The following is a 23,538-nucleotide window of genomic DNA, read 5'->3' as shown; positions in this document are numbered from 1 at the left end:
AACCTTTTAATCTTTCCCTGGCTTTAAACATCCCACCTAAACCCCAGTACTTAGCTACTTCAGACAAATTAAACAGTTTGGAGAAGAAACTTATTGAAGCTAAGTTAATTCTGACAGTAGTAGGCAAAAATTAAAAAAAAAAAAAAAAAAAAAAAAAAAAAAAGAATCCTAGCAATGCAATATAAGGTGGCAAGACTACCTTTTGTCAAGCTGCTCCAGTGACATGGAGTGATAATACCCCGATGACAGGCCAGTTGCCCCAGGTGTTTTAGTGGCTCGGATAAAAGACAGAGCGGTAGTGAGAGATGGGTATGCCCTTCCTGGGTGTGAGGGCATTCAGTGATGTTTCTTCCTTAGTCATGGTGTCTGCTATGTCTCATGTGATCAAGTAAGCCAATGAAATGCATAAAGCACTTGTTGTATTGTTTAAACAGTAAAAAGCACATCACTTTTTCTAAAAAATTAGACATGAAAAGTCAACATATAAAAGCATATAAAATAGTGAATGTTGATAATAGTAATGATAATTATAGTCTTTGTGCTTGTAAAAAGCACTTTATATTAATCATGTCATTTAATCCAGGAAGCTGATCTGCATTTAGTGAAATCTGCCATAAAGTCTCTTTGCATTCTAAAAGGACTTTAAAGGTCCCACTAAATTTGTCATCATTTACTCTCACTAGAATAAAAAAATGAGAACTTTATATCTATCTATATCTATCGCTCTATCTATATATATGTCTTAACTTGTAGTCCCATTTAGATGATCGAAGTTTCAGAACTTTGAATTTCATATGGCCGGGACCATATGATCGAAGGTTTAAAACTTCGAACATCTAAACAAAAAAAATAAATAAATAAATTATCGATGTTTATGCCCCCTGTGCCCCCCCACCCCCCTACTTAAATATACCAACTTCAAGACTGCACTACAGCGAGAGAAAGGGAAAATTTCCCTTCTGCGCTGTATGGAGATCTCCATTTAGGTGTTTGAAATTTTAAAACTTTGATCATACAGTATCAGCCATATGAAATTCGAAGTTCTAAGACTTTGATCACCTAAATGGGACCCATATCTATATATATATATATATATATATATATATATATATATATATATATATATATACACACACACACACATAAATATGTAGACTAGCTTTTGTCTTCATTAGGCAAGTAATATTGTATGAAATGATTCAGTGCTGTAAGCCTACCTTGTACTTGCACATTTTGAATGCCACAATATCATACTTGTCATGCATCTCCAATCAACAACTTTTCCTCTGGGATGCTGTTGGGAGCGAGTGATTCAGTAGGGACCATTTGCCTGAATCTTAATACCTGCAAGCGAGACAAAGAATCAGTTAAGACATTATGCTTTCCAGGAATATTTTCTACAGACAATGAATGGTTTGTGTACAAACTAAGGAAAACAAGCAACAGAATTAACCCATAGTGATTTGGAAGATTTTTTAATTAATTTACATCTACCTCATTGTCTGATCTAAAAAACACCTTCTTGCTTCTAAGTTGCTCCTGTGACATAAAAATAACAACTTTAAATGGCATCAGTTTCTAAAAATGTGATGTCTTTCAACCTGTCCTGTGACCAGGACTGAGACCATAGGGCTGAATACCATTGACCATTGACATAAAACCCCATAACAAAATATCCCATTACATATACAAATAGCTGCAACACATCATTGGAACCTAGTCCTCTTGCCAAAATAAATGACAATTAAATCCAACAAGAGATTTGAACACAACTATAAATCATCTCTTACCCTCTTGTTGATCTTTACTTTGTGATGCGTTTTGAAACCACTTCGCAAAATTTGGGCTGGTGTATAAATAAATGCCCAGGCCAGAAAAATGGTTCTAGAAATGAATTTCAACAGGCCTACCAGTTTTATTACTTGACCAACTGAAATTTTTTTGGAGTACAAACAATCCTGTAAATGAGAGGAAATATTCTTTAACGTATTTGCTAATAAAAGTAGGAAACAGAGGCATGTATCTAATTCTCTAAAAAAGTGATTGTTTTCAATGGGTCATCAATGTTGTGTTGTGCCAGTAGAATACTCAAGTCTTTGACAGAACTAAGAATGCTTGAAAAACATCCTTAGCCCCAGTTTCCCCTTCTCCAATAAGAAATTTGTACAAATAATGAACCACAGCCTGCAATGGGGGCCTTTGCTCCCAGTACCATAATAAGGCTAGAGTGATGTGCTTGAAATTGGAGCAAGCCTTCAAACAACTCACAAGTATGGCTAGTTCAAGAGATTAATTAACCTCTTACTGCATACCTAGTAGGTTTCAATATTGCAGACAGATAGAAACAAGGCAAAAATAATTCTCCTTTGTCAATTCTGGACAAACAATTGTCTCTGAAATTGCAGATGACTCATTTGGCATTGTCAAGTGTAGAATACTGGACTTTGGGGTCTTCTTTGTTAATCCCATCATTAACTGAAGAGCTCTCATAAAAAGATAAGTAATATGTCAGTCAGAATTCCACTTCCTGTTTCTTGGGCACCAGATCAAGGGAATAGACTTTAACTCAGTTAATGGGTGGTGTCTGGAAAGGGCTAATTATCCTGCTTTTTTCAATCTTCTTACTTAATAAGATCTCAAGAATATGTTCTTTACCTTTTGTAGATTTGAAATTCTTCCAAAAGAGGCTGAGTTGGCATGAACTTTAGACTTGATCAAAAACCTCAACTGAAACTACTTAAAAGATCAATGACATTTTATCGCTTGGGGTACTCTTGCAGTAAAATAGCTAAAATGGTCAACTTTTATATGCATATGATTCCATGATGGCTCATCTAAATCTACAAAAGTAATTATTTTTATAGAATGCCCAAAAGGAATTCTTGTCCCTCTCTTCTAATGTATCTACAAAATTGCTAACCTTAAATGTTGTTGAGTTTGCTAAGAGATTACCCTTACCTTCCTTAAAGGAACAGTTAGATGCAGGATGCTTATCTTTACAAATGTTATTTAAATGAGGCAAAGTATATGTAGGACAATTTCAATTACCTGCACTGAAAACCCAGGAAGACTTTACTTTGGAATCTGATGAATATTCAGTACTTTTCCATTATCGGGGCAATAGATGAAACGAGCACTATAAATTCTTATACTTGCAATCATTCCTCATTCACTTTAAACAACCAAAAATATTTTAAAAATGTGAAGACATTTTTTATTGTTGGAGTACTGCACCTTATTACAATTTTATAGGCACGTATCAAGTCGACAGACTTAAACCCTAGAAGCAAAGTATGTTATGAGCAACAATACACATTCCGTTTTTACTTGTCATTTTAAATACATGAAAGAAAAACAGCTGTCCGACTTGTTAGTTTTCACCCTTAAGCAAAACATTTCAAGCACATAATTACAGTGTTATTCGGTGTTTCTTTGCTTTCAAGGGAGAAGTTCACCATTTACACCAGTCCTATTTAGATTATACCACTGGGATAGCGACCCTACAAACTCTGTTGCAAAACAGTGGTGTAGCAGAGTGGATTACATTGATACCTTTCACTTCTTTGTTATTTGTTGTTTGCCTTTGACGAACTACAAAATATTCATCAGGACTGCTCCAAACTCAAGTAATTGAAGTACAAGTTAAAATACATTAAACTCTTTTTGTTTTCTTTTTGCAGGGCGCAAATCCCCGCAGCATACCTTTCAGCCAATGCTAAAGTTATATATTTCAGATGGTATCACAGGTGAGGAAGGGCAAATTCCCTCATCCCTGGTATTCTCAATCTCGCACATAATAATAATAACAATAATAATGATAATAATAGGATAATGTGGTATCAGTGGCCAATGGTTGAATTATCCTGCTACTGAAATGACCTAGTTCAGCCAGGGAAATGACATTCTATTCTGCTTCAATCAAACTGGCTGTAGGTTTCACAGTCATGATTCTCAGCCATGCGTCTGCATTTATCCCACCTTAAATTTTTATTTGAAGTCCTGAGCTTTCTGAATGTTTGATGATTCCACATCCATGATGGACCACCTTTAACAAAGTGTGCCTCTCTAATGATGGTAAAAAAAACTTAATGAAGGGAGAGCTTGATCTGACTCTTCACTAAAATATTCAAAATAAAATATACAACATCTAGAAACTGACTGTCCTAAACCATAACTGATATTGTTAGGCTGACACCAATATAAGCCAGAGCTCCAACTAAATCTTTGACACTAGTGAATGTATCCATTATCTTACAAACTCTGTCACTATAGAAAGGATCAAATAACTCAATATAGTCTCCGTGCCATTTTTTTTCTTTTGTTGTCTGAATAATATGAGAAGTAGTGTGTAAAGCTGTATGACCTGCACCCAAATTATTTTTGAATAAAGCCGCTTTGTTGTGAGGTTTATTTGACCAAACTGAAACTCCATCCTTTACTCCTTCCTCATTTAAGGGTAATAGTGCGCAGCTATCATTCCTGAATTGCCATGTACCAGATTTTATTGTATGTAATTTGTAAAGCCTCTTTTTGAAATGCAGGGTTTTGAACCTCAAATAAGACAGCCTACAGATCTCTTCTTCATCTGTGAATGACAGTAAATATTCACCCGTCTGTTGCTTGTAACCATTATCTTCTCCATGTGCCTCCCCAGGAAATTGCATTCCTGCCAGATTGGCCACTAATGTTGATCTTACAACAGGTGCAGGCATGATCTTCCTCTTTTTCCTTTTCTGCCTCTTTGGGCTGGGAATTTTTCAGCTTCGTCCATGTCACATGGATGAACATTGCTCCTTTTGCAAGTTGAATGTGCGACTCCAATGATTGTCCATTCATTTTTTTTTCTGAAAATTCATTGAAGGATAAATGAGCCTCTTCTGCAAAACAATCCAATCTTCATTTCAAATTCTACAAGGCCACATTCCTGTAATAAACAAAATATATAAGACAAAAAGGAAGTATAGATGAGTTAGTTTATAATTAAAACTTGTGTGAGAGAGAGAGACAAACTGGATGTATATATTAATTACTGTATACGTTGAAATGTTAATGCTGTAGTGGCTAACCAAAATGCAACATGCTTGCTGCTATTGCTTATTATAGCCAACATCTCCGAAAACCTATCAATGAGAAATGCTCCTCCCATTGCAACTTCAAACTGTGTTCCTTATTGAACCTGTTGTGCATTCAATGTTAAGGTTCTTTCCTTTATCTGTTACCTGATGTCTGTAGTGAATGAAACTGAATAGTTTTTTATACCTAAAATGACTTTTATGAATATAAAGTAATATATTTGAACTATCCTGGGAGTTTCTTGATTTACATTACTATTAAGCTATTAGTCAGTGTTTGAAATTTTGACCATTTATACCTCATAAGAGAGTTGACATTCCAACTTTTTGCAGATAAAAGGTTGAGAGTATGTTTTCTTTGTTAGTGATAAAGTCTCTTGTGAGAGAACAGTGTTAAATAGCCAAACAGTGCATTTCTCATACAAAAAAAATGTTTGAATGATATATTGAAACTACTGGATTTAACTGGGGAAACCAACATTATATGCATGACATGCTTTCTAATGGGGGAAAGAGGGTATTTTTATATATTATTCACATCATGCTTTCCAGTTTCTAGTGCTACACCTCTTTTCTTTTCATGTTTTTAACATGGATACAAAAAATGGCTGTGTCTAAATGAGGATTTGATGTCATAAAGTGTTGTACTAAAACTTGTACATTAAATAGCCTTTTTTAAATTATTGTAAGGTAAACATTGCAGGATATATATATATATATATATATATATATATATATATATATATATATATATATATATATACACACATAGCGAGAGAGAGAGAGAGAGAGAGATTATGATTTTTTATCTAGGGGTTATGGCTGTAAAGCAACTGTTTATAACATTAATGGGAAATAATATGCCATCTCACATTAGTAATTTAAACTGAGAAAACCTGAAATCACTGTGATGACTACTATTTAACAGTTATTATAAAAAGAGCTTTGATACTTGCTGAAGCATGAATAAACTGCTAAAAGTAACAGCTGCAGATGTGAGTGCATTACTTAAGTATATGACAGATATTTTCAGTCATCTTAGGACACTAAATACACAACACAAAAAATGAGGTATTGATTATCTGCAAAGTTAATCTTTATCACGCTGATATTATACATCAGATAATGACACATAAGATATAAATTGTAACTGCTTTCACCTGACACCTATACTGTAGCCATTTTAAAGTGTAGGAAGCAGCCATTATTACATTCTCCTGGAGGTTTGCCAGCTGTCTTCAAGGATCATATTAACACTGTAACAGATACATGTCCAGAAGTCAAACTTAGCAAAAAGCTGATAAATGATAGTCATTTATTATTCCATCTCAACAGGCAGATAAAAGAATATAGTTATTTGGAGGAAGTATTTGTCATTATAATATTACTGATGTTTTTGCATGCTTCAACAATACTGTGGCTTTAAAATAAAATATGTGGTTTTCTTTTGCAGTTTCCTAATGAAACACATTCATTGTTCTAGTGAGAAACAGACTTTAATGTGCAAGCCCTTGCATGATAGATCAAAGACCCTTCTGTCTAAGAGTGTGTAATTCAGATTTCTGGGTATGATTTCTTTTAAACACTAATTTAAAAGAAATACCTTTGGGGTATTCACGATTTGATAAGTTGCATGATATATCTTGCAAATACAAGACTGTAAGTCAATTCATAAATAAAATTCACCAAATAAAAAATGTTATGTTATATGGTCCTGAAGTACCATAGTTAACTTTGATTGCATATATAGTACCAACCCCCCCCCCCCGAAAAAGAAAATGCATTACAGCCTGATCAGGAATAAAAGTTTCATATTTTACTCATCCCTATGTGTGGTTTCCAGTTGGTTCCCAAAAGGTAATGTTTCAATTAATTATTTTTTTCTGTGGGTGACATATACTGAACACTGCTGACCTTTAGTCCTGTATACTGTCCTTCATACACAGCAATATTAGCTAGCCACAATGAGCAGATGGGACCCTGGGTACAGTTATGCTGTGTATAAAGTAAGAAGTGTGATTAAGAGAACATCATTCAAATTGTCCACTGTATAACCTTTCTTGTCAGCAACAGCATGAGGAAAACAAAATTACAGATTTCTTTATTATATCATCTCTTCTTTTTAAACAGTGATCCCTCTGGGATACATGCCACTGGCAGAGATGCCACTTTTAAATATTTTCTGTAAAACCCATGAAGACAAACTCTTCCTGAATCAAATAACATTGAAGGAATAGAATGCTTTTTAAAGCATTAAAAGTGCTAAAAAAAAAGATGCAGCATTATTTGGCATGCCAAATGAAGCCGCTAAAATATTAGGTGATGAAGCAATAACGAAACTCCAGGAAATCATAATACAAACATGAAATGGTGACAGGTTCTAGAAAACATGAGGGCTGCTTCATAATAACAGTGTTTAGTAAGGGATATGAGTCAGTGGGTTGAAAGTAATAGGGCCTTACCTCACTGCGCAATGCATGGAAAGTTGCCATGTATATTCCTTCTACTATATCATTCTGAGTTTTGAAAAAGACTTACCTAAATCTCAGAATGGATTCATATAATCCCATGGGACAACATATATAATTTTACTTCCAAGCAGATCCAGGAAAGGTACTGGGAATGACATATGGCCCAATACTTGATGTTCATGGCCATGGCTGACCTGAGTAAGGCCCACAACTCCATTTGCAATAAATTCATCAAAGCACTAAGGGTGCTGCATCACAAGATAACTATCAATACTCTATGAAAAGATTCTAAGGAAGATCTGTTCAACATCAGTGCTGGAAACAAGCAGGATTCAGTAACTTTGCCATTATATTAGCCTTCCTTCTCCTTTCTTGAATGGTGTATTCTTATCTAAAATGATAAGGAATATAAAAAACATGAAGGTTCTTAAATACTGAGTGGTCTGCATTCAGATATCATGATTTTCATTGTATGTGTCCCTGACCAGGACAGCAGGGAAGATTGTGCGTATCTTGCACACAAATGAGTGTTTACTAGGTAATAACAGATATATCTGAGTAAAATGACCAACACTTGCAATTTTTATTCAGACTTTAGAAGACCAAGTTTCTGTATCTTCTTTTATATGTTTTATAAATAAAGCATTCCCTACTTCACCCCGGGAAACCCTCCACCCCATCGCCAACCTCCACAGGCGAATTCATAGAAACCATCTCTAAACTAGTTCAACAACAACCCACTACTACTACTAGCAATATCCCCAAACCTGCAGTCAGTCCCCAAACTACCTTCCAATTCCAACCCATCCTACCAATTATGTCAAACAATTACTATCCAAACTTAAACCTACTAGCCTAGCAGCAGTTAGCATCCTAGCAGAATACCTCCAGTTTGCTGCTAATGAACTTGCATAGCCAATCTCTATTCTACTTAACAGATCTATATCAGAAAGCACCACCCCACGAATCTGGAAAACCTCCTACATCATCCCTTTACATAAAGGTGGAACATCCACTGACCTCACCAACTATAACCCTATTGCCATCCTATCCCCACTAGCAAAAATTATTAAAAAATCTATACACTACCAACTTATGCTATACCTACTTAATAATCAACTTCTCTCTCCTACCAAGCATGGATTCCACCCTACCCACAGTATAACCACAGTCCTTCTTTCCTTTACAAACCTCATCAACCGAAGCAGGCACTTAGGTAAAATAACATCTGCAATATTCTTGGACCTGTCAGAATCCTTCGATATGGTCAACCACCCCAAACTACTCCACTCCCTTACTAATCTTGGCCTTAGTGACCATGCACTAGCATGGTTCCAAAACTATCGACATGGTAGATAACAAGCAGTTTGATTGGACAACAACCTATTCTCACTGCTGCTTATTACCACAGAAGTCCCACAAGGGTCCATTCTGGGACCCCTTCTATTCTCCATCTTCATTAATGATCTCCACATCATATGCCAAGATGCAACTGTCATACAATATGCTGATGACTCAACATTAGTCTGCTCAGCCAACAACCCACACAAACTCCTCTCCATTACCCAAAAAGCCTTGCAAATTACAGAAACCAGGTTTCTTAACAAAAGCCTATTATTTAATCCCAAAAAGACCAAACTGTTCCTATTTAAACCAAACAAATCCATCTCAATGCCCAACACATTCAATATTGTGTCCAGAGATGGGACTATAATCTCTCCAGACACTCATACTAAACTGCTAGGAGTGACCATAGACAACAACCTCAAGTTTGATCTACATATAAATCAAACTATTAAAAACATTCACAAATAAGTGGGCAGTCTTTATAAAAACAAACCATTTCTAACCCAACCTGCTAGAATAACCATAGCTCAAACCCACCTCCTCCCTGCACTATTCTACAACGCTCCCATTTTCACCAACCTACCCCAAACTCAAATGGCCAAACTTAACATCTGCTACAATCAAATTACAAAATTTGCTACTGGTGCCTCCTACCATGCCCACCACTACCATTCACCAAATCAACTTAACTGGCTTGAGTGCCCAAATCTCCTCTCATTCCATCATTTTTCTTTCACCCAGAAACTCCTACTAATTTCTGAAAAAAAACAGCACTATCTAATCTACTTAAACTACAAACTAATACCAGACAACTTCACTCTAGTGAAAAAAAGACTAATCAAGGTGACCAAAAGCAATAACACAGCAGGTGACTCCCTCTTACCTAACTAAATCAGTAAAATTTGGAACTCATTACCTTCTGCTATTACCTCAGCCAACTCAATGGTTACATTCAAAAAGCTACTAAAATAACACATAAAACTCACATGGCTATGCCCTTGCTACCCACCAGGTTGACCCATACTCTACACACCCTCTGACCCACTCTCGTGCTCCTTTTCACTTCTATCCCTTCAAGAAGAATCGTGACTCCTCCTTATAGTGCCTCACCTGTGAACACCCACACCAACAGTCAGCAATTAGACACATTCCAACTTTAAACCCAACCACATCTCACAAAACTAACCCTAACATCCACTCCCAACCTCCTATTACTTACATTTGTCTCAATCAATGTTATTACTGGAAACCAGTACAAACTAAGTACTACTTTACTCCAACTTAAACTATGGAATTTTGTTAAAACTTGCAACTACCAATGAATATTGTACTTTGTAAATTTAAAACTATGGAATCTTATTAAATCATGTGTTTTCTTATGAAAATTTGCTTGCTATGTAGATATCTCATAGTTATTTGTTCTTAACCTGTGGAGCTTTTCTCCCCGGGCCACTGCTGAAAATGAACATCTATCCAGATGGACTTTCCTGGTCAAGAAATGTAAAATAAATACAAAAAAATAATTATGCACTGAGAAACAGACACTGGAGACTACTGGTCTGTTTCCTTCCTTGATAGTCACATGTGCTAATTGACAGTAAGACTAGTTATGTGATATAGTAGAATAGTGATACATCAGTCAAGTACCTTAAACACATCTCACTGGTCTTGACTGGTGTTAGGGTATGTAGGTATGAAATCTGATTCTAAGCTTTGTCCTCCTTTACTAATATAAAAACTTGGAGACTTACCATCACCCTCATCTAAGAAGCACAGCCATGTAGCTTCAATGATGTCACCGCAAAATCAGTAATTTTTCTTAGACCAAACATTATCAGCATTTAGACATTGAATCTCAGCTATCAATCATTATGACCTGCACTATATATTTAGGCGTTTAACTCTCTACTCTGCCAGGTAAGTTGTGGTAAGCAATATTGTGGTGTAAAAAAGAAATACAACAAAGGCACAGTGAAGATACTCGTTGTGCAAACAATATGGTGCGTCTCCCTCACCTTTGTTTTTCACTCTTTTTAATTGTCGCAGTGCCTGCATTAATCACCAGGTCTACAAACTCTTCCTTTCACCTACAGACAATTTATGAGCCAGCTGGGTCATGCAGGAAACTTCTTCTGCAGGAGGGATGGTATTTATGACCTAACCTTGGATTGCTGCTCCCAGGAAAGTGCATTACACTTGGACACAGTGGTCCTGACCTCAGTTAATGTCTGTAACATCATATCTTTCAAGATGTGCCTTGTTTAAAGAGAAATCTCATACCTCTGAAACTAAAAGGTGGCACTACTGGAAGGAAATGAGAGGACTCTACATTCAACAAGCAGCTTTCCAACATAGATATTTTTTACTATTCTTATTAATGAATCTCTAAGACAAGGACTGAATTATTGAGTTAACAATGGACACAATGCTGAATGATGGTGGTGGAGTGTGGCCATCACTTACTGGAAGATTGCCACACGTGCTGATGCCATAACTACATTCTGTTGAGGTAAGTAAAACATTATAAATAGTTTAGAAAGGGCAATGTTTTACTTATTTATGACTCACAGGTTAGTAATTAGAATTCATGATTCATTTTTATAAATAAGGTAGTCATCTCTACCTCTTATTTGACCAGAAATACTAGTCCTTTTATTAAGGGACATCTAGAAGTCACATTGCATATATTGATCAAGATAGTTATAAAAGAAGCTGTATACATAATTTGTAAAAAGCATATCAGTGATATTGGGATTTGCAGATTTACATTTTTGACATCTTATTAATCCTAATAGCCTGCATACTAATGAATACTAATGGTTGTTCATTTAAGACACATGGTGATTTCAATAAGTGTGCAAGTCATCGAGACCCACTGGATCAATATTAAGCTTAAATGAAACTGGAACCTCTACCAAGGGTCTGGAGTCGATTAAATTAAGAAAGAGAGTGGAAGAGTTATCTCCCCCTCCCACACACGGTGTTTTTACATTCTCTGAAGAGGTTAAATTAAATAAGATGGGGCTGTGTGTGTGAAGACCCCTACACACAGTAGGTGGAGGAACAGAGGAACGTAGACCTGATGTCATGATTCTTGTTGCAGTACTCTTTTGCTTCATCTTTCACTGAACCTGTCTGCTGATACAATTATTACTTATGGTGAATGCCATAACTTGTGATATCATTGTTATGTATAGACTAAAATGCATTTAGATAAGCAAAAAGAGTACCCTGGATGTGTCCACTGCAGATGGTATAGATGCATATGGTATTGTAAAGCAAGACCCTACTGACTGACTATCTTAAAAAAATATCTTTAAAACATTAAATGTGCTATAATATCTATACCACGTACACTAAAATGCTCACTTATATATTACTTTACCTATGAAACAGACAGGCATGTCATAATATAAACGCCATACACAAGTCGAATAAATCCAAAGTGCATTTAATATACTATAACATAGAATTTAAGCACATAAAAAAGCTTTTCGTTGAAATTAATAAATCAACTTCCTTAGAAAAAAGCCTACACAGGAAACAGGGGTTTAAATTTCCCTCCACCTAGTCACACGATTGCTAGACAAGCATTGAAAGGTTGCCTGCATAGTGGAACACTCGCAAGCCCCTCCCCAGCTTTACAAACTTTTAAAGTGGTACATTCTTTTTGTTACAGTTTCATAGTGCCAGATAGCAACAGCAAATCACTCAATAAATATATCCTACTTTAAAAACATTTAAGCATCAAGAAAATGAATAAGTAAATGAATAAAACAAAGAAATGTGCCGAATTTACTTAACCTGTTACTTTGTGGACATAGCAAAATTTATCACAAATTAAAAACTAAAAAATCAAAAAAATCAAATGACACATTAAAAATTGGTAAACCCATAAAAGTCATGTGTATGTATATGTTTAAACAATATTACATAGTCCTAATGTTTTAATATGAAAAACTCTACTATAAAAATAATATTTGTAATTAATATAATGAATTATATTAATTTATGATGAACTTTAATGAAGCAAAATCATTCTCTCACATCATTGTGCAAAAGAAACTGTACATTTGAAAATGATTACTATTTATCTACTCAAACTTTTCAGTCTTAAAATACACATGATGGAACTCAATTCATTGATGCCTGGGTTGTGACAAGCATCTACTCCAAGTTGCCAAATTAATTCACAACGTTCCAGAATCAAAGACTCAGCCCCCCCCCCCTATTATCCATAAGGACTTGATCTATAACTTTAAAGGTAAAACTATGGGATGGGTTGTCCATTATGTGTCTCGCAAAGGCATTCTCTTCTTTTTGTCTCCCTATAGCATATATGTGTTCATACACTCATCGCAATTTTCTGTCGGTCTTTCCAATATAGAAGACCGGACAGTGGGAACACCTTGCTAGATAGACCACCTGTTTACTCTGACAGTTGAATTTACCCCCTGTTTTGTACCTCCTACCCCTCACCTTAAAGGTGTGTCCTGTCTCCATGTGTTTACAATACCGACACATGTTACACTTAGACATACCTAACAAGCTTCTTACCTTCCTCAGTTTCCTCTCCAGTAACTGTTTTAGATCGGGTCCCCGTTTATAAACTATAGTGGGGTAACCCTGGAGTTTGTTCCTCAATGCTACGTCATTCATAAACAAATTCCAATTTTTCTGAACTATAGCTGTCACTGTTTTAGCATCCAACCTAAATGTTAGAATAAAACTATAAGGACTTATGCCTTCTACAACCCGACTTGTATTTGTCTGGTGTACTATATTCTGATTAAGTATGGGTAAATAAATTCCCCTGTCTCTTTTTGACTGAACTTCATCCACCAAATCCAGAATCAAGTTCAAAGGGTACCCTGTTTTTAAAAACAAATCCTTCATGAAGTTACACTCATCCCTAAAGTCTGTGTCTGTAGTGACCATTCACACAGCCCTAACCAGTTGCTCCTTAACCACAGACTTTCTCTGTGAAAAAGGATGGCAATTGGAGAACTGAAGGAAGCCTATCATATGCAAAGGTAGTGCTGGTGAAGGAAATATGGAGAATGCAAATGTGGTATCTTGGTTGTAAATCTCAAAGTAAAACAATATCTACACTAATAATTTGATGAACATACCAAACTAAATTTCAGAAGTGGATATAGGAGGGATTTAACCCCATTAGGTGGTTTCTTTAATGACCTTATCTTACCATAATCAATTTATTTTATTTCTCTTTGTGAGGTTACTACTGAAAAAAAATGTGACTGCCTTAGGAACGGTGTTGGATTTTAGTCTTTGTTACCACTTGATTACCTTGCTGTGGTTTTGCACACCCGGAGCTCCTCATTCAATGACTGCCATGACACCTTCTGCCTAAGACTTCCAGACTGCAAACTTGGCTGATGCGCATATATAAAATTGCCATGGCTAAGCTACTATCTCTTACCAAAGCTGCTTACTTAGCTGCTAATTCATACCCCAGCTATGAACTAAGTTACTAACAATAGTCTACCACTGTCTGCTTTATTCAAAACAGCATGTTATTGAGTGCTGGAAGTGAAGAACAGTGACTAATCCTACTAAGCAAAAAATGTGCGTGTGTGAAGGTGAGTAGGGTTTATTGATGAAGTTTTAGAAAATGCTAAAAACGTGGACATTTGTTGTAGGAGAGTGTGTGCGAGTATTTCCAGGTTAGTTTTAGAGTTAGGGCTAGAGGAGGGGATAGCTTTAATATTTTTGTATGTGTGTTTTTGTATGTCACAAGACATGTGTATGTGTGAGTGTTTCTTGGTAAATGTTAGGTTTAAAGTTAAGCTCAGGGTTAGGATAAGGGGTAGACTAGGTAATAACTTTAGTGTTATGCATCTATGTGAAGTGAGTATATGTGTCTTGTATAGTATTACTGTCAGGGAAAGTTTTTTTTCTAAGGAAAAAAACGTAGGGTTGGGGGTAGGTAGAATAGAAGGATTTGGGTTAACACTCATGAGTAAAATGGTAAAGTGTAGAAAACAAAGCTATCTAAACAAATGCAGTTTCCATTTTCCATCAAAATGAAACCATGCTTGTGAAAATAACCAGTTTCTTTTTTATTATGGGTCAACGCATATAACATCACCAAATAAAGGGGCTATAGCCCCTACACCTTGCCAGTCCTCCACAAATATAATTATCTTCCAAATAGATTCACCTCATGAGTAAAGTGAAAGCCTTGCTAGCATCAGCCATCTGAAAAAAGGTGAAATTTAAAACCTCAGATTAAACAGGAGTTTTGGCTACTCTTACTAATAAACCATAGTTAGCTCAGAGGATTAAGGCTCTGATTTGATAATGATCTGTTTTTGCAGTCAGGGTTAGAGTGTGTAATTCCTTACATCTCCAGTTGTATCTCACCTGGGAAAAAGACAGATATGTTTACAGGGTTTTCCCAGAAAAAAAATCTCTCTCTCTCTCAACACACACTATATATATATATATATATATATATATATATATATATATATATATATATATATATATATATATATATATATATATATATATATATATATACATATATATATATATATATATATATATATATATATATACATACATAGAGAGAGAGATTCACTTTATAAGCTCGAACTGCTGAAATGTTGAATTATAGAATCTCAAGCCTATAAAGTAGAAAATCCAAATACCCAGAACTACACAATCACGAAGCCCTAAATCCCAAAACCACAAAACCGCGAAATTCAAACTCCCAACACTTTCAAACACAATTACAACACACACGAACACAACTAAAGAAGCACACATACCTACCCTTATGATATGCAGGGAGGCAAGCCCCCCTGCACCCCCCCATGTAGGGGGCTGCAGCCTCCACCCCCCCACTTAAATATTCTAACTCCAAGGTCGCACTACATACACACAGCCACAAAACACCACCACACAAACTACATTCCTCTTGCACACACACATCACAGTAACAGCACACACTAACCCACACTACAGCCCCTACCCAACAACCTTAAACATAAACCCTTACCTGAATCCACAAACACAGCGCAACACCAGAACCACTAATTCAAAATCTCCCGCATTAGAGATTTTGAATTTCACACTTCTGGTGTTCCGATCTTCTGATCCTTCCACATTATGAACTTGAGAGAAAAACAACTGTGCATGTCAGACAATGCTCAAGTCATGGTAATTGAGACTGTGGTGTACTACTGCAAACAGCAGCTCCAGTTAACCAATTTATTTAACAAGAAAAAAAAATTAAACATATTGCAGGAGGGCAAGAGCCCCTGCACCCCTCACACACCCTGCTAATGATATATACTAATTCTGAGACTGCACTATAGTGGAGAAAAGGCTGAACTTACCAACCCTCATGGAACCATTATTCGCATTCAAAAAGTTCCAAAAAGGTAAATTTTCATTTAAAATGTATTATTTAAATGGAGCCACTGTTTATGCAAGTACACCATGACCTCTATTCACATGACACTTGTGGTGTCTGACATGCACAGTTCGTTTTTCAGTATTATCAGTTTTTGACATAGTAGAATTGCATGCTTAAGTTCTTCTGATTTAAATCCATGCAACATTTTTATTTATCTGAAAGGGAATTAATGGCTTCTGGGATTTGATGAGTGATGTGGAACATTTAGAGAAACTTGATATTTTCCAAATCTATTTAAATAATATGAGGGACAGACTGAGTTCAGGAAGAATTAGTATGGTCATATTTACCAGTTTGGGATATGGGAAAATGTGTAATATGGGTGGGAGGTTTGGCATGATGGTTAAAGTCTTTGCCTCATCGGCTCACAATACAAGGCTTGATTCTCACCTTGGCTTATTGCCTAGGGTTAAAATGGCCCTTCAGTGCAGTTAGCCTAGTATTCACCTATGAACCCATACAATATTATATTAAAGAGATGGGCATTAAGCAAACTCTTGATAAAGTATGTACGGGTAGTCAAATGAATAGACAGAGAAATGCTACTAATGCCTTTTCATTCTGTTATGTACTAAAATGTGTTGGGAGAATGTGGAATTATAATTCTGTATATAATTTGGTGTTCCTTTGTTTTACATGTTTTCATGCTTGTGATGAGTATTTTTCTCCTGATTTCTTGAGATGCAACATATAAAAATATTTTAATAAAACAAATTATTTTTTGTTAACTGCCACAGGGTGTTTTATATTTATTAGAGCTAGCAAAAGCAACTCAGCTTGATGGGAAGTAAGTTTAATGCCTTAGCCAAAGATGATGTATTCAGATGTGCAGCAACACTCTGATAATGTTTTACTGTGCTAATGATTTAATCTGAATCCAGTACAACAACCTGAGCACAATATTTTGGGCTGTTTAAATGCATAGCTCTAATTTGAGCATTTTAACAACTAAAATACTGCCAGTTTAAAAGAAAATTAGAACTCAGAATATGAAATAAAAAAATGTTATAACTATCCTGTACAGTTAGCAGGCATGGGATACACTGTGGCATTCAGTACAAAATATTAAGATAGGCTGCATCATCATATTAAAACTTTATATGTGAAAAGTAACAAGGACAAATGAGACACCCACTGTCATTTAGTTACAGAGTATAAAAATAATCAGTCTCCCAACACTGTGCTCTAGAATAATTTAGTATGCAATAATACAAAGCTAACAAGTTTTCACTTTTGCTACATCAGGTTGTTTATTATTTTTGTAAATTGGAGCATTTGGGGTGGTAGCGGTGGTGCAGTGGTTAGGGTTGTCAGTTCAAAGCAAGAGAATCTCCAGTTTGATTCTCGGCTGGGGTGCCTTCTGTGCAGAGCCTGCATGTCCTCCCTGCAGCTGCATGAGTTTCCTCCACTTTCCTCCCACATTCTAAAGACATGCAATAGGTGGACTGGACACTCTAAATTGCCTGTAGGTGCAATTGAGTGGTAAGAATGAACTACTGCTGCAGGGCTAGCCACACGGTGGTGCAAACCTTGGGTCAAGATGACTGTCACTGTTGAATTGACACCCTGACCCCATGTGCAAAAAAGGGGGTAAATGATGGATGGATGGATTGTTTTGCAGCAGTTTTGGACTTTATTCTGATGGTTCTTTATTTTTTTCCTTTGTTGATTTAGATATAAAGTTCATTTGTTTATCCTTCTTCATTTGCCAGAGAATTGAATAGAACACTATACTTTATTATAGCCCACTTATTTATTATGTCACTGGGAAGTCTAGTCTAGTAATCAATATTCATAGCTAGGCATTACTGACTCTTCTCTGATTTGTTCACAACCAATGCACCTTGCTCTCAAGTTTAATAAACGAGTAACTATTCATATGAAAATAGATACAATTCCAGATCAAAGGTCAACATGGGCTACTTTACCATGGCTATGTATTGTTTACCTTTTATGCACCACAAAGTTATTTATATTCTACATATTTTGTTTCTTTAATCCAGAAAACTTTATTGAAATATCATGATAAACTCTGAACAGTAGATCATATAAAAAGGTAACATGATTGTCGCGATACTTAAAAGTAACCAAATTACATATGTGTTAATAAAAAATTAAATGTCACACCAATAAAATTATTAAAGATATGAAATTTATACACAGATACATTCCAATGTTGAAATCATTTCTTTGCATCAGTTGCTTAATGCATCCACTTAACCAGTGTATAATTTAATTAGTGAAAATAAAAAAAAACAAGCACTGGTTGATTTTTCCAATATATAAATACATAAGAAAGATGTGTGGAAACTACGGTATTAATCCATACATAAAGTCCAAAATTTCAAATCCTGCATAGGGGTAACTGTGTCTGTAGGGTCCAAGCAATGCAAACCGGAAAACACTGCCAAAATACTTTTCTGTATCAGGTGATGAACTTTGCATGCTTTCAGGCATTGGCATGTAAGATGCAAACACTTAGCTCTTCATCTGTGACAATGACAATGACAAGATAAATCCTCTAAAGCCCAATTATGGTTAAATAAGTCCACTGGAGTTATGTGCCAACAGTACAAGAGTTCCATAAATGAGAATTTGGATAATAACAGCCATCTGTTATCCTACATTGTTTTAAGAGTGTAAGGCCATTCTCCCTGAGGAAGTTTATCATTTAACATCTTGTTCCATTCATTTAGATTCCCTTGTAATAATGATGGGTACCCTCTATCAAGCATGAATGACAGGTTTTTGTATTACCTCTTTATGTATTACTTTCTTAAAGCTATCCCTCAAGATATAATTGAGCCAAAAACAAATTTTCAGGGGTATCCCTACATACACTTGCCACAAAAAAGAAAGTATATGCCTTGACTTGAAAAAAATGCCACCACTGAGTTTTCATGGTAGGGAATGTCATTTTGTTGTGGTCCCATGCTTGCAACATAAACACAGCATTCTCCCATAAATCTGAAATATGAGTACTTAACCACTCTCCAGTTATCATATTATATTGATTTACCTGTAATCTGAATATTCTGAGTGATTCCATAAAAAAGTATTCCTAGTGGTAAGGACACCCCCCTCCCTTTAGATGATATAGCTTCCCTTCTATTCCACCAAGATCCCATATTTTGAAAAATGGAAATCCTAACTTGATGACTTGATAAGGAGTGAAAGAAAAATTCAAAGCAAAATCATATGGGCAGGGAAAGTGTCCTTGTTCTGACATAAAGATAGGACATGATAGGTTTGCCATATCCCTTAAGTTTAAGACACCAAAACTTCCTTTTCCAACTGTGACATGCAACTTTTTATTATTTTACGTTTTTTTTCCTATCCCAAATGTCTAAGGACGAATAAGAATCTTGAGAGAATAAACATTTTTTGCAGCCTGAGTTTTATTGAGAAAATGGAGACGGGATTTACTTTTTCCATTTTGAAAATGAGTTTTCCATATATTCTAGTACAGGTAAGAGGTTACTTTTATTAGTGGGGATATAAATTTGGTATTGAGCCCATCAATGTCAGGTGCCTTATCTTTAACTAATGCTGCCCTATTTCCTGGACCATGACAGGGTTTTTAGTATTGACATCATGTCTGCCAGGATATCTGGGGGTGGCATGCCTGCAGCAAAGGAGGCCTCCTCCAGACCCTGATACTTATGTATCAATATTAACAGAAAATGTTCTTCCATCAATATATGACTTATTTTCTATGGGTGCTAACTGTAATGGCCAGAATATTGCAATTTGTGCATGATTCTTGCATTTTATGACATAATCTTATTGGAGGTTATGCCCAAAGTTTATCTGAATTATTTGTTTCTTTCCTAGTTTATATGAAAGTGATGATATTGCATTTATTTTATATGTTATATTAGTTATTTTATCATCCAGTGGACCTCTGATTAATATATTTTTTAATTCTGTCGTAAGATATTCAATCACTCAGTTAAAGTATCCAAGTTTGACATCACTACAGTTTTATGCTGCCCCTGAATATCTTTAGAGTATTCTCTACATATGCGTTTAAACAGTTGCTGTAGTGCAAACATATCTGGAACTTTTGGGGGAGTATATATCCCAAGAGACCTTTAGTTTGTGCTGTAATACTTACTGGAGTCTCTGTGTTGCAGTAATAAAGGGATCAACTTCCACTGGTATTTCTTTTTATAGTTTTTTTTTTTTGGTATAATAGAATGTAGCTAAATAATGATGTGAAAGGGCACAGTTATTGCCAGACAAAATTCAAAACAGTACACAACCCCAATGCAGAATATGTATAGGCAAATCTGTTTGGATTCAAAGTTTTCCACACCTCAGCTAAGTGCAGATCATCATTGTAACAGTCAAATCCTTAGAGATATTGAGAAGACAAAGAGTACAACTGGGGATCCAATCTAAAAAAGGGTGTTTAAAAGCATTAATGTCTCTCCAATATGCAGTGTTCAGGAAGAGTGAAAAAGGGAGTGAGTGTTCCCCAAAAAGATGCATTGGCTCAGGGCCATCATCATTGTGACTGTATATATTGGCTAATATACAAGGGTCCTATGTAATACTGACTTTGTGAGTTATCCATTGACCTTGATCATCCTTATAAGACTATTCCACAATCTACTCTCAAGTGTTGATGCATTAAAATAGCAGCTCCCTTTAAGAGGATCTTGCACAAGACAGGCCTTTTTGACCTTTCTATTTTAGTACAGCCAAACCTGTACTCCTGCAAAAAAATGACCAATTCATGGAGTTTTGCTTTATAATCAGTAATGGCAACAAGCTTTAATAGATGAAATGTCATTGTTTGCATTCTATGTCACAAAATGGATATCATAGGGACTGTGAGTCTTTCTATAGGCCTCAGTAAATTTATGTTTAGTTGTTAGGTTTGTTGAGTTAGAAGTTATTATGTTGCATCACAATTGTTTTTTACTCTAGCAGGTTCTAAAGAAACAGAAGACAGTTTATAACAAACATTGAAATCCACTTCAAAGTTTATCTTAACAATTGCAATTTGCCGATGATCTTTAACTGACAAGACAGGAATTAAACAGTATGCACTTGCACAGACCAGTACATGCTTTCTGGCCCGTTGTGCTCATTTTGAACCCGTGCTACAAAAGGTGTAACATGGACACACAAAGGACATCTAAGTCTGATTGCCACATAGACAAAAGGTTAAAGGTTAAAAAAATATTTATATAAGCCACAGTTGCTGCATGGGTGGATGTAAATTTAATGTTGTTTAACAGCAAACAATATACATTAAAAGTAACTGCCCTGTTAAGTTTGAAAAAAAAACATACCATCCTGATGCTTTAATATCACTCCCCAGCTAAAAAACGATATTTAGACAGGCAGACGTTTGATGCTAAATGCACTGTCCTTCAATTCACTTCTATAGCTGGAGTGGGATTGGGGACACTTTTTTATTATAGATTACATCTTGGCCTGGTCACCCCATGATTGTTCCAGGACACTGACCTCTGCTAGTGATATTTTCTGTATGGAGAACATAATTTCTTCCTGCCATTCCAACTTTCCAACAGTGCTAAGAATGCCAAGGGGTTCAGACCTATTATGATCTTCAGACTGTTTCCTGGACACAGCTTCCCTCACCTAAGTATGTTTATGTTCCTTGTCCTCCTACTCTGCCTTCCCCTCATCCATGCCTTTCTTAGGGTCTATATTAGAAGACAGAACATTTAAAATGTTGAGTGTTCTAATATCAACCTGTTTTCAGCAAACGCTGAAAATATCAAAGAAACAGAAAACTAAATATTTTCCTAGGGAAAGAATTCAGTTGTCCGTTTCTGTTGCTTCTTTATTTTCAGCACTCTGGAGGAAAGTTAGGGGTTGGGTTCAGGTAAGTGTGCGATTGAGTGCAAGTTAGGTTAGTTAGGCTAGGGTGCAGGTTATGTATGTGTGCGATTGTGTGGACATGAGGGTTAGGGCAGGTTAGGTGAGTTAGGGTTAGGGTGCAGGTTATCTATGTGTGCGATTGTGTGGACGTGAGGGTTAGGGCATGTTAGGTGAGTTAGGGTTAGGGCTCGGGTCAGGTAAGTGTGCGATTGTGTGGACGTGAGGGTTAGGGCGGGTTAGGTGAGTTAGGGTTAGGGCGCAGGTGAGGTGAGTGTGCAAGAGTGATGGACCTTAGGCTTAGGGTTTGGGTTAAGGTAAGTGGATAGTTAGTGGTGCGTGTATAGTTTAGTGTAGAGTTAGGTGTAAGAGTTTAGGTGTATGTATGTGGATTGCTGTTTGTTTGGTGTGATTGTGTTGTGTGTATGTGTTTTGGAACAGCAACTTTTTCCCTAGGAAAAAATTCGCTGTTCTGAATGTTCAATGTTTAGTATTTTTGATTGGTAGGGTTCGATATTAGCACACTCAACATTTTGAATGTTCGGTGTTCTAATATAGACCCCCTTTCTTATGCTGCTGTTGTTTTGGAGTGAAGCTCAAAGTAGACTGATCTCACTTTTTCCCCTTTGATGACCCTGGCCATTATCTGAATAGCCTTTGCATATGTCTGTTTAGGGTTGGCAATTGTCACCTGCAGATATCTTTCTGCCTCCTTTGGGGAAAAAAATGTGATTGTAGCTTCCCTTTATTCACACAAAACACTGCATAAAAATCTAAGGCTCGCCTTATACCCTAGATTGTGGAATCAGTGAAAAGTGTACCATGCATTCTTTTCAACTATAGTTACACTGTACTCAGAAGTTAGTTTGACTGTATACTCAGCTAATTTTCCCTTGTTGTCCCTCTCTCTGGCAACATTGAGGACCCTCTCTGAGCATTATAGTCCTGGCATCTGATTATGATGTATGTCGGGAGGTTTGTACTACTGTTTTTATAATTTGTGCAGTAAGTTCTCTCAATGACATTTGCTGTTGTGGCTATTATTAAAGCTCTTTTCTAATGAAGAGCTTTGGTTCACTGCCCTCTAGGCCTTTGTATAACCCTGTTATTCATAAATTATTTCACCTGTCCCTGTTTTCCTGCTACCAAGCCCTTGTGTATAAATGCTTACTTACTGAACTTGGTTCAGATGCATAACTGATACATCTTTAATTATATGAGCTCTGCTTGCTTTTCTGCTAATGCTTTCTCTGTTTTACATAATTCTCCCTCATATGAAGCAGAATCACTTTTATTAGTTGTACATCCATGGCAGTATTTTTCAGAAGCTTTGTTAATGAGCCCA

The sequence above is a fragment of the Protopterus annectens genome, chromosome 10.part0 (genome assembly GCF_019279795.1).
Source record: "Protopterus annectens isolate FY-2018-M chromosome 10.part0, PAN1.0, whole genome shotgun sequence".
Lineage (NCBI taxonomy): Eukaryota > Metazoa > Chordata > Ceratodontiformes > Protopteridae > Protopterus > Protopterus annectens.
The sequence above is the reverse complement of the archived record's forward strand: the minus strand, read 5'-3'. Positions refer to the sequence as shown.